The sequence below is a fragment of the Oxyura jamaicensis genome, chromosome 6 (genome assembly GCF_011077185.1).
Source record: "Oxyura jamaicensis isolate SHBP4307 breed ruddy duck chromosome 6, BPBGC_Ojam_1.0, whole genome shotgun sequence".
NCBI lineage: Eukaryota > Metazoa > Chordata > Aves > Anseriformes > Anatidae > Oxyura > Oxyura jamaicensis.
In genome coordinates, this window is record NC_048898.1 from 30,714,781 (window position 1) to 30,723,487 (window position 8,707).

General features: G+C 39.1%; 2 long non-coding RNA genes across 3 annotated transcripts in view; one reads left to right on the top strand and one right to left on the bottom strand.

Moving 5' to 3' along the window:
- Window positions 1-8,707, bottom strand: part of LOC118169365 — a 12,688-nt gene continuing 3,981 nt past the window's right edge. The window contains exon 3 of one of the 2 annotated variants that reach the window (XR_004752045.1): window positions 1-2,331. This is a non-coding gene — a long non-coding RNA (uncharacterized LOC118169365). Of the gene's footprint in view, window positions 2,332-6,212; window positions 6,396-8,707 lie in introns of those variants that run through there. The other variant, XR_004752044.1, reaches the window with a different exon arrangement.
- The window catches only part of LOC118169366, a 26,036-nt gene continuing 23,489 nt past the window's right edge, over window positions 6,161-8,707 (top strand). Inside the window, exon 1 of the long non-coding RNA XR_004752046.1 lies at window positions 6,161-6,253. This is a non-coding gene — a long non-coding RNA (uncharacterized LOC118169366). The remainder of the gene's footprint in view (window positions 6,254-8,707) is intronic.

The following is an 8,707-nucleotide window of genomic DNA, read 5'->3' on the forward strand; positions in this document are numbered from 1 at the left end:
TCTGTGTGCAAATCATGGGCTGCTCTTTAATTTTGTTTTCCAAATTTTCACTATTAAAAATTTTGTTGTTTTCTCTGAGTATGACTATTACAAGTCCTCTGTGGGATTCCAGTTCAGGGTTCTGTAATAAAATTGAGTGAAGAGTTAATTGCTTGGGCTCAATCCCATACTATTGTTCCATCCTCTGACTCAATAACTAAAATCATTAAGCTGAGAAAGCTGATGGGAACATTGAGGTGAATAACCTACAAGACAGCTTTTCACATTCACTATGATGCATTTTCAGGATGTAACTGAGTGTAGCCTTACTGCAGCCAATTGTACACCAGCTGAGGATCTGCCCAAAGATTTCTTATGCACCACTCCCTCACTAAATTCATTCATGCTAAGTTATTCAAAGAGAATGACGTGAAGGGGATAGTGGAAAAGAAAAAAAAAAAAAAAAAAGAGAGAGAGGGAGAAAACAAACAGCAAAGCAAATTCATATTTGCTTTGAATGTTTGTAGAAAAGGGTTGGATTCTTTCCTGCAACTTTGGCAGGTTCTGATTCAGCTCTGGCAGTAATTATTCAGAGCGGAGATGGATTTTGTATGAGAGAGAGTGAGAAAATACACATAATTCCCAGGGAGTCTTGACAGGCTATGCAATTAAATGGATTTCTGACATCTCTGGACAGTGGGAAAGGATCAAAATGAAATTCATATTTGATATGTAAAAATTCTTAAGGTCGTGGTCTTCCAAGGTGGGATGTGATTCTGCATCTGCCCTACAGTTGCTGGTTAAGCAGGAGGTCATCTTTTAGAAAGATGCCAAAGATGCCCCATCCAGATTTGGAGCCTTAAGTAAAATTACAACTGCTGCTAAAAAAAAAAAAGAAAGCATAAGCTCTATTTCCAGAATGAATCAGTCAAGCCTCAGCTCCTTGCCATTCACCGATCTGAGGGCATTTCTGTGTGTTGGAGATGGAGGAGAGCTGCTGGTGCTGGAGGCTGGCCAGGCCAGGCCAAGCAGCTTGGAGCTGGAGGTGTGCTGTGGGGGTGACCCCACTCATGAGGCTGACCTGACTTTCTTCCTGCCCACAGGTCGTGTGGGCACGGTGGGGTACAGACACATCCCAGGGTTTCACTGCTCTCTTCCCCTGGCTGCACAGTTTAATTGTTGTCCACTACAGTTCTCTTCAAAGTATGGGGGCTCTACTACAATGCGTGTAGTGAAATTCAGCATTTCTGCTGCCTTTGTGTTACTGAGCTATTCTGTTTCTTTTGAAGACCCCTGCTGAAGCGTTGAATTTGAGTTTGGCCAAAAGGGTCGCTGATCTGCTTCCCCCTTAGGCGTGCTTTCAGGAAAGCATCATTTTACCGATGTCTGTCTGAAAGCTGAACTGAGATTTTCATTGTGATCGTATTTCAGTTTCTGAAAATCATTTCTGAGTTTCCCAGCAGCAGTTTCTTTCAGTAAAAACTTTCATCAAGAAGCCTTTTGTAATATCAGGCATGTTATCTACCCGAAACAGGAATAAATTCAAAACATTTCCCATGCTGCTAGTTGATAGAAAGTGATCACTTTCATATGTCCTTAGTCACACATTCTGGTGGCATTTCTAGACATAAATAATAGTTTAACTTGTTATTTTTCTAATAGGTATCAGTGGTTAGAATGGAAGCTAAATTCACATGTGCTGTGTTCCTCTCCATTTCTGCATGCTGTCCTAGCACAAGACTCAGAAGCAAGCAGCCTTCACTGCTCCCCTTCTATTCACGTGTTCAGTACAGCATAAAATAAACTTCCAGTGATAGTTGTCACTGATATCTATAAGGAATGTGTTTCCCTGTAGATATTGTTTAAAGAATGCTTAACGAAGAGCATGAAGTTTTTGGCATGGTGCAGCAAGGACTTGCTTTGTCCTGTGCTATCAAGTGAAATCCAGAACATGAATTCAAACTGAAATGGAAACATTATGGAATCATTAGTGTTTGTTGATGGATCTGTTTTTGTTTGCTTTTTTGCTTGTTTATTCATTCGTTTTGTTTTGGTTGGTTGGTGTTTGTTTTTTTGTTTGAATGCAGAAGCTGTCGTCTCTCCTTACTGGTAAATCCTATAACCTAAGTGCTTTTTAAAACATCCCAGTGTGAAGAAATTTAAGTTCTCTAACAAATTAGTAAGGTAAGTAAGCGAAGTAAACCGCCTCCAAATATACCACCCAATATGCTCGTGGCAGAGAAGCGCTCTTGCTACCAAAACACCCAGAGCTGCTGAGACGAGTTTTCCAGAGCTGGCCAGATCTGAGAAGGTTGGTAAGACTTTCAAACAGACATAAGGAAGGTTGACTTCCTGAAAAACAGGATAATTTCACTAAAAATAAACAATAGAGATCATCTTAGGGCAATTTAAATAGCTGGATGAACACAAAGAGCACGGAAAGCTCTTCTTGCTTACAGAAAGGCCTGATTCTGACACTGTTGCCTGGCTCAATTTTAATTTTTATTTTTCTAAAAAGGTAATAAATTGGAATCTCAATTAAAAACAAAACAAAACAAAACAAGGCAGTGGGGAGATCCCTGCTGCTTTTTTTTTACCTTATAAATCCATTCAGATGTACAGGAGCAGTATCATACAATTAAGAGGCTTAAACAGAATAATTAGTCTTTACTGAGGTATTTGGTAATCTCATTTCTGGATGTCTAAAGTTATGAAAATTCATTGCATGGCAGGAAAGAAATTATAAGAACTGCTGCTTACAAAGCCTTCACTCCAGAATTTTACCTTGTCACACGAGGAAACAGAAGTAATCTCTTCTGTCAGGGATGTTCTTAACACAATGTGGGTTTCCCATTTATTGTAGCAGCTGCTATACTGAGGAACAATGCTTGCTATCCACAGATGTTTGATCTACAGTGTTACGTTTTATATTTCATCTACTAATTTTCTGCATCTTTAGACTGCTTTTGGTCCACAGCAGACTAAGAGCTTTGTAGAGAGCCTTCTGGTCTCTTTGACGAGAAAGTGGTTCTTCCATTTCAATTTGCTAAAGCCCTGAGTATTTCTTTATCATCTTCTGAATACAAGTTATTTCCTTTTACATTGTGTACAGAAAAGTATTCATAACTTCTGATCAGTTCACTAGCCTGCATTTCTGTTGACAGATGCTTGTTTGACCCTGTGGTCTGGATAAAGAAATCATCCCTATTGTAACTAGACTTCTTCTGGAGCAAGCAGGTCAGGAGATGAAAGCTGAATAAAATATTTCTTTTTCACTAGAAGATGCTAATTGTTTGGACTGAAATCTTCATAACAATGCATCTGATTACAAAAGCAGATCTTATGACTGAGATTATTGTGTTTAGGGTGGGACTCAGTCAAATGAGGACACCAGAGGCAAGTCAGCAGCCCAGTGGTGCCATGTACCTATGAACACCTGATGACTGAGTGAGAATCTGGCCACCAAGCTCCCAAATCTTTTTGTTTTCACATTGCATTTTTGGGCAAAATTCCACAGATAACCTTTTGGTTTTCCAAACTTAATTATTGTTGAGATGTTCCTCTTTTCTTGACATTCCTAATCTAAAATCACTTCCCTGATCTCTCTCTCTCTCTCTTCCCATATTTTCTCCAATAGCCTCTCTGCAGCCAGGATGGAGACTCAGGCTTAAACACTATTATACCTTTGCTGACTCAGTATATCAGAAAAGACCTAGGCAACATCTGCTTGTGATCCTGTAACGAGATCAACAGAGTTTAAGCCAGCACTGGGACATGAAATTAAGGTAGGGAGTACAAGGCATTAGCCAATACTATTCTCATCATCTCCAGAAGTTTCCTCTGAAGTGGTTTATCCACACTCCAAATTGGATCAAGCCAAAAAGGGAGTGATAGCTTTAAGGCATACACAGTGTATATTTAATAAAAGGAAGCTTTCAAGAGAGGAATGTATGAGCTAATGCAATCCAAGAGCAAGAGTAACTCATGCTTCAACAAGCAATATGCATTTTAGTGTCTGTAGCTGATAACTTGCCCCTACTTGTCAATGCTAATTCTCTCCTGCTAAATGAAAGTTAGGCTCTTAGCGGTCAAGAGATTCAATGCTTAAATGAAAAACTCGTTAGTTGCCAGATAATAAGTTTCTACATGTGAGGGACATGTAAACATGTCTATTTAGTACAAGGTCAGTTGATGCACAAGCGTGACAAAGAAGAAAAAATCAGAAAACACACATTTCAAATATCAGGGCCAATACAACATGGCATGTGATATCTTTGTCATTGGGCATTCTGAAGTAAAAATTGCCAGGGCAGATTTTGTAATCTATGCCAGAGATGGCTTTTTAAAAGAAGCAAAGACACACATATACTTGAAACAGCACAGCTGGATTGTCCAAGGCCAGAAGATTAAGTGGCTGGCTTCTCACAGTCTCTTACACTACCATTTTCTGTCTGCATTAAATATTTTTACTCTCTGTATAAAATATACAGTGCAGCTTAAAAGGCATTGCCTTCTGAGTCTCAACTGGCATCAAGACATTACACTGTGTCCAGCCATAAACTCCTCCACATAGATTATACATCTCAACTACTAAAAGCTTTTGTTAAAAAAAAAAAAAAAAAAAAAAAGTCATGCTCCTGAGCTAGAGGAAGGAAAGATGAAAAACATTTTTGGCTTTTATAAAAGATGTATTTGGAATTAAAGCATCCCATTACAATGTTTATTTGTAAGCTGTGATGACGATTCATGTGGTATTGTCTTGGAAACCTCATAGGATGGAGACCACACAGCCTCTTGGAGAAACCTGCTCCACTGACCTTATGAAGAACATCTTTTCTATTGGCATGTTACGTCACTTGACTTTGGATATTTGAAATCATGAAACAGATGTGATCACCAATATTTACTGATACTTTGATACTCTTCCATTTCTGTGAGGAGACATGACTCTCCACAATTTATCTTTGGAGGCAGTGCTTTGTCACTAGACCACACTATTTTGGGAGTGGATTTATCCAACCTATTTTGCTGGAGCTATTGCAACTAACAACATATCTTTCTGTGAAGTAAAGTGAGTAGGGTTGTCTGTTGGTTGGCCCCTTGTTAAGAGGATGGGAACTGTTGCTGGTGTTTTGCTTTTCAGTATTTCATGTGGGGCATGAAAGCAGGCGTGCTCTGCTGCTGCCTGTTAAATGGAGTCCATCAAGGAGGGTAGGAGAAAAGAGTCCCTGATTTGTAGTGCCAGATGGAGCTTTTGCAGTCTAGTTCCTGTCTAGAATCAAGGAGCCTTCCTAAGGGCTTTGGTTGCCTTCACCATTGCAGAACAACTGATCAGGGTTTCAGAGGTTTACATGAGCTACCAGCTGTGATCTTTGGCTAGGTCATGGACCTCACTGTCTGGTCTGTACTAGGGGCAGCAGAGGAGAGTTTTGCCATTTGTTTCACTTCCCATGCTGCAATAGTATGGCAAAAGACAGAAAAGTTGCTCAAACTAGGCTTTAACTTCAAACACAGAAAATAGCTGAAGAGCAGCAAAAGCATGCTCTGGAGTAGCAGTCTATAGAGCCTTAAGTGTTTGGCATGCAGTTATTTGACGTTTCAATAGGACTCCTCACACACTCCAATTTAAGCATCTGTTTAACTGCTTGGCTGACCAAAGCCAAGAACTCTGAATGTTGTATAATCACATCTCATGTTGGTACCTGTACAAGTATGTATATATTATTGATGCTGGATGTCTGGAAGTAATTTGAGCTCTGTTGATAAGTCCCTGGGGTTTGTTTTCTCTCCTTCTCTCTCTCTCTTTCTTTTTTTAGAATGTAGCTTAATAGATCATATATAAGTATCTATTTGTTGGTGGGAATATAGGAGGTAGACATTTTGAGCTTATTTGCTTGTTGATGCTGACCAAGAATTGTCTTTAGGAATGACATGTATGTATCCAAAACATGACAGACTTCTTAGTACCTACCAGTCATTAGGCTACAGCTATTGATTAATAAATTATTTGAGGAAGATGTGTTTTTAATGTAAAGAATCACAATGCAATTGTATATTTTGGTGCTCTTTTCCATGCATAGTAGATAAAGATTTGTATTATTGTTTACATGTTAAAACTAAAATAATTGCCTCATTCTCTGACACAAAGAAAACTGTTGAAAGATCTTAATATATGTCATTATAACACCACATGTGCTATAGCTTGGACAATGCCATTCAGAATTTATGCTTGCCTTTACCGTGATGGACTCATGACTACTGCATCAGCCAAGAGGTAGGTAAACTGGTCTTTCTTGCCCCCATGGCTCCCAGTTCTCCCAAGATTGTGTTGTTCACTCCAGGCTCTTGCCTGTTCTGTGCTGGGTTATCATCCACTTCTGTTGTTGAAGCTGAATGGTTGCACAAGCCCTACAGAGCTAAAGGAAAAGGAGGAGAGAGTTAGGTTTTGATCACAAGATTTTGGCAATACTTGTTTGGTCTCCATCACTGTTTTTTTCTGTCAGATGGAGTCAACTCTCTTAGAACTCTTCCAAAAGACGCAACTACTGTGCTTTGACCAGTTAGTTAGGCAACTTTGGTAACAGAGGTTTAGATATTTTACAAAGATTTCAGTGCTATGCAACTCACCATTAACTAAGGACCTCATTTCTGCAAATATAACTCCTACAAGGTACACTTGGTAGTGGTCCCACTGAAAAATTAGTATAGAATATATATTTGTACTTTCTAATAATGTATTAGCATGGCCTGGTTGCTGCTTGGGTTCGTAAAAAATGTTTAAGGAATTGCTTCTCTATAAAGCCATGTTAGGGCAATTCATTTCTTCACAAATATTTGAATTTCCATCTAAACCTAACTGTTTCTTCCGAGAGCTGCTTAACAATTGGTATGGCATTGTTGTGTCCATGCATGAATGCAAAAACAGACGCCCAGCAGTATTTATGTATGTATGCATGTGATTAATGTACTTGGGATCAGATAGTGCTGCTCTTAACTGGACTGAACCTAAGTTTAATTTATTTCAAGCAGAATTCTCAAAGAAAAGAGGAGCCTGGCATGAGGAATAGGGAGAGGGCACAGAACAAGGCCCTTTACCTTCATCTTTCTTACAGATGCCTCCAGAGATTCATTTTATTTTGACTATGATGGTGAAAACAAATTCACTGCTTATGCAGGTTGAGATCTTATCAGACAAACTTTAGTACAAAGTGCAGTTAAAATTCAACCTATAAAACCTTGGAAATAAAGGCTTATAAGGACATTGCTGACAGAATGTTTAGTATTGCAACAGAGTGGATGCCAGTATGGTTGGCTAAAATAATCTTGTTTTTTAAGGCAAAAATTTGGATCTGCTTTTTACAAGTGATGTCTTGAAAACAGAGGGAAAGCATTACTTAGGATGACTCATAAAAGTGTTTTAAAAATGCTGATAAGATTTAAGGCATAATGTAGATCCTATAAATCTATGTCGCATTCTTTCACTGGGAATGACTGACTTTTATGAAAACTAGGGATTATAAATCAAGAACCTAAATAAGGTGGTGCTTTTTTTTTTTTTTTTTTTTTTCATGTAAATATCGATTATACAGTAGTTGAGCCCTGCCTTGATGCCTTGTGGTTCCACAGGGGCACACAAAGTAAGCATTAGTCTCCTGAGCACCAATTTTACTTTATAAAGGCTGGTAAGCAAAAATATAGTGTAGCATTGCTCTTGGGAGAAATATTTTTAGTGGTTCAGGAGGGGAAATGTTTCGCTGTGTTGCACAGTCCTGTATTTTGCCTGCCTGTTCATCGGCTGTGTAGGACTGTGTGCGTGTGTGCATTTTGAAGGAAATGCTTTTATTTCTGAAAGCACCAAGACTTTCTGAACACAAACTATAACAAGGAAGACAAACTCCCCCAACTGCAAGCAAGCACACGTACACACAGGCACTCACCCTTTTCAGTGCTCAGAGGCAGAGCTTGCTATTTCTGAAGCTGTTTTCAGAAGCAGTTTCCATGCCAAACTACTCTTCAAATCCACTCAGCATCCTTAGGATATGCCAATAGCTTTCCATCGCACTATCACAAATATATTTGACCATTTGCATCTTTGCCCTACACCTAATTTGTTTTTGTGTTGTGTCCCTGTCTCCACCCCATAATTTTGGGGCACAGACTTGTGCAGGGGATGCTCCTCAGCCCCAGGCCCCTTATCTGAGCTACGAGCAGCCCGGTGCTCGCAGCAGCCAGCTTGCTCAACCTGATCTACTTTACACTTCCATGTTGAAACAAGGAGGGCTCTTTGTGGCTGAACTAATATAAAACATAGCTTGACTAGATGGCTGACTTTTAAAGAAAGGGCATCTATCACTTTTATGTGGCATTTCAAAGAAGAAGGCATTTAATAATGTTGTAAGACAAAGAAGGGAGTCTGTCTTAATGTACAACTAGCCGTCTAATGATTAACTTCTCTTAATACTTAATTGGCTTGTGGTAGAAAGAAATAACAGCACCATGGCATTGTTAAGTTTTGTATTACGGAGTATGTTGCACTAAGGTGATGCAAAAAATATGTACAGGTGGCCTACAATGTGATTTGGCTCAAAATAAAAATAAAAATAAAATAGTGCACACAAATGATACGTGCATGCATTTAAGTATTTAAAAGGAGGAGAAAGCACTGGGTGATGTATGATGGGAATGTCATACTTGTATTCACGTCTCTAAGCCAGCCTTATGGGCAAAT